The following is a 3,180-nucleotide window of genomic DNA, read 5'->3' on the forward strand; positions in this document are numbered from 1 at the left end:
GTGTATATCCTGAGGTGTGTACACCTTATACTTTCCTAGACTGCAAGCTTTTGGTTTGTGGTGTGTTCTAATTCTCTGCTTCTCGTACTCTCATAAGCAGCACAACAAGACTCATCTGGAGACTCTGGGTTTCCCCGTGCAAAATCCACTGCTGCTCCTGGCTCTGGGACACCGCAAAGCAGCTGAAGAACGGGCAAGGTGGCCTCACTCACTTTTAGGATACGTGGCAACAAAAAAGTATGAACATCTAAGAATTCTCAGATTTCCTCTCCCAAGCTCATTAAAGTGGATTCTGACCTTCCCTGTTCAGCATTAATCATTCTAGGACCCTCTGAAAGAGACGTGCCTTTGCCAGAGAGTTCTCCAGAGGGTTTTCTACAGCAGAATTGAGAGGCGAAGGGGAAGGATCGAGTAAGAGTGAGGGGACCTCATAAGAGGCCTGGGGAAGGAGTTCAGTGCAGGTAGGGGAGAGTTTGCAGACGGGCCAGGTGTGAAGCAAGTGGGTGGAGAGGAAAAGGCAGCTTTACCAGTCATGGCTCTAAGACGGGGACATCCTTTACTGTGTTTGAGTAGTGACAACTTCAGATATTTTGAAATCACTTTTATACGGCTGAGGCTGTATCACTGTTGGCTACAGTTCCCGTAGGATCACAGTGACAGAGCAGCTTACTGCTTAACAGGAAGCAACACAAGCCATCCACTCCGGTGGATTTAGGCTTGAATTTAGTCATTTACTAAAAGAGTTTTGGTAAACCTTGTCTCACATAAGACATTGCAGGGAAGCAGGAGAACTGGGTTTGGGGCTCTATGTCTAGAGTGATCCTAGAACCTCACCTCAGGTCTCCTCACAGCCCTGTCACATGGCTCATCTCAGTCTCCTTCCCTTCACTAACTGTGCTTCCAGGTCTGGGCAGGGGTGTCCAAGAGATCCAGTCCAGCTCATGCCCCTGAGATCTGGGAAAGTGTGTAATTGTCATTCTCAGCTTCATGGTGGGTGGAGAGCTGTCACTGACCGCTTGACCAAAAAGGAGGAGGAATTTCTCCAGACGTTAGAGGAGGTCATAGGCTGGGGAGCCAGAAGGATGGCATTGTCTACCACTGAGGTCAACTACCTCATAAGCTCTGACTGTGGACTAGGTTATTTCTTCAGTGCTTGTCAAAAACACAGATTCCATGTCCCTGCCTCTGAGCTACTGAATCAGAATCTATGAGAATGGGGGCCTGGAACTGGTGGATTTTTAACCAGCACCTCAAATGATTTTTATATACCTCAAGCTTTAATATGTACCCCCAGCGGCTCATGAGTACGCTGACAACCACTCTAAAAATCAGCATGTGTTGGAAGCATTGTCGCCTTCCCACACAGGTAGCCAAGGAAAAGTATAGCTCTCTATAGGGAGGCCCAGGGCCAATCTTCCTCAGCAAAAAGAGGAGGATTGGCATGGATGTTAGCTCAGGGCTGATCTTCCTTAAAAAAGGGAAAAAAAAAGTCTATGGCTTTGGAGTTCATTGATTTAAATCCCATTTCTACCCTGTAAAGCTCTGCGATTTTCGAAAAGTTACTTCATCTCTCTGAGCCTTAGTTGCTTTGTCTGTAAAATGGGATAACAGCAGTATGAACCTGTATTAGTTAAGGTAGGACAGGGGCTATACTGCTGTAACAAACAGCCCAAAGTCTCAACGGCTTAATGTAGTAGAAGTTTATTTCTCATTCCACAGGTGGGTGCAGATGGATGGCTTTCCTGGGCAGCTCTCTGAACTTCTGGGCTCCGTTTACTGGGCACAACTTGGAGTCCTTTGATTGCAGTCTTGTAGATGAAGAAGAGAGAGCAAAAAGAACTGTGTGATGTTGCATGGCGAGGCTGGGGGGGTCACATATCTTCTGCCCGCATTCCACCTGCCAGAAGTCTCTTGTACGACCGACCCCACTTCAAGGAGGCTGAAAACTGCCATGATACACACAGATTTGGTAGAACACCAGTGGTTTCAGCCACAACATCTCATAGGGTTGTCCTGAGGACTGAATGAGCAACATGTAGGAAGCACCTAGTCATTTTCATTCCATTTTACCTGGATTTTCTTCTTCTTTTTTTTTCTTTCTTTAAGGGAGGAAAATGACAAATGGCAGAGTTTTCATGGTTTTACTTACCACAAACACAACGTGCATATGAGCTGTCTACTGGTTTTCTTCGTTGTGCAGCCTGGTGTGGGGATTAGTGACTCTGATGGCCAGCTGGGCTGCTCTTTCCAAGATGGCCGTTTGGTTCTTGGAGGGAACGTTTTTGAGTAATCTCAGCACAATAAGATCTGTTGCACATCAGCAGCACCCCCAGCTCCATGATGTTTTGGATCAGGAACTTCTGGAAGCCCCTGGGCAGCTGTGCTTCACTTTCTTGTTGTTCTCATAACCAGTGCTGGGCATCACAATCTGACCCTTGAATATTCTCTGCATCTTGTTGTCAATGCCTCTGCGTTTCCGCCACTTACCCTTCCTGTTGACATGTTGGTCTGACTGGTACTGGATGAACTTCTTGGTCCTTTATTGACGATTTTGGGCTTCACCAGAGTTCTGAGGGCAACCATGATACCCACTAGGAGATGGCTGCCACCTCTGTAGGCAGCACCCAGGAAAGAGAGAGGAAGGTGATTTTCTTGTTTGTTTTTGTTTTGTTTTGTTTTTGTGAGGCAGAGTAGCCCTGAGCTAACATCTGTTGCCAATCCTTCACTTTTTGCTAACATCCATGCCCATTCTCCTCTACTTTATGTGGGACATCACCACAGCATGGCTTGATAAGTGGTGCGTAGGTCTGTGTCCGGGATCCAAACCTGTGAACCCCAGGCGCCAAAGCAGAGCATGCGAACTCAACCACTATGCCACCGGGCCAGCCCCATGTTTGTTTTTTTTTTAAACAACGTTGGATACAGGGGCCGGCCCCATGGCTTAGCAGTTAAGTGCGCGCGCTCCGCTACTGGTGGCCTGGGTTTGGATCCCGGGTGCACTCTGACGCACTGCTTCTCTGGCCATGCTGAGGCCGTGTCCCACATATAGCAACTAGAAGGATGTGCAGCTATGACATACAACTACCTACTGGGGCTTTGGGGGAAAAAAAAGGAGGAGGATTGGCAATAGATGTTAGCGCAGAGCCGGTCTTCCTCAGCAAAAAGAGGAGGATTAGCATG

General features: G+C 47.6%; 1 pseudogene; it reads right to left on the reverse strand.

The window, feature by feature from the left end:
* Positions 1 to 2,176: 2,176 nt before the first annotated feature.
* LOC131410689 (large ribosomal subunit protein eL32-like) lies at positions 2,177 to 2,583 on the reverse strand (annotated as a pseudogene).
* Positions 2,584 to 3,180: the final 597 nt, after the last annotated feature.

The sequence above is a fragment of the Diceros bicornis genome, chromosome 2 (assembly GCF_020826845.1).
Source record: "Diceros bicornis minor isolate mBicDic1 chromosome 2, mDicBic1.mat.cur, whole genome shotgun sequence".
NCBI lineage: Eukaryota > Metazoa > Chordata > Mammalia > Perissodactyla > Rhinocerotidae > Diceros > Diceros bicornis.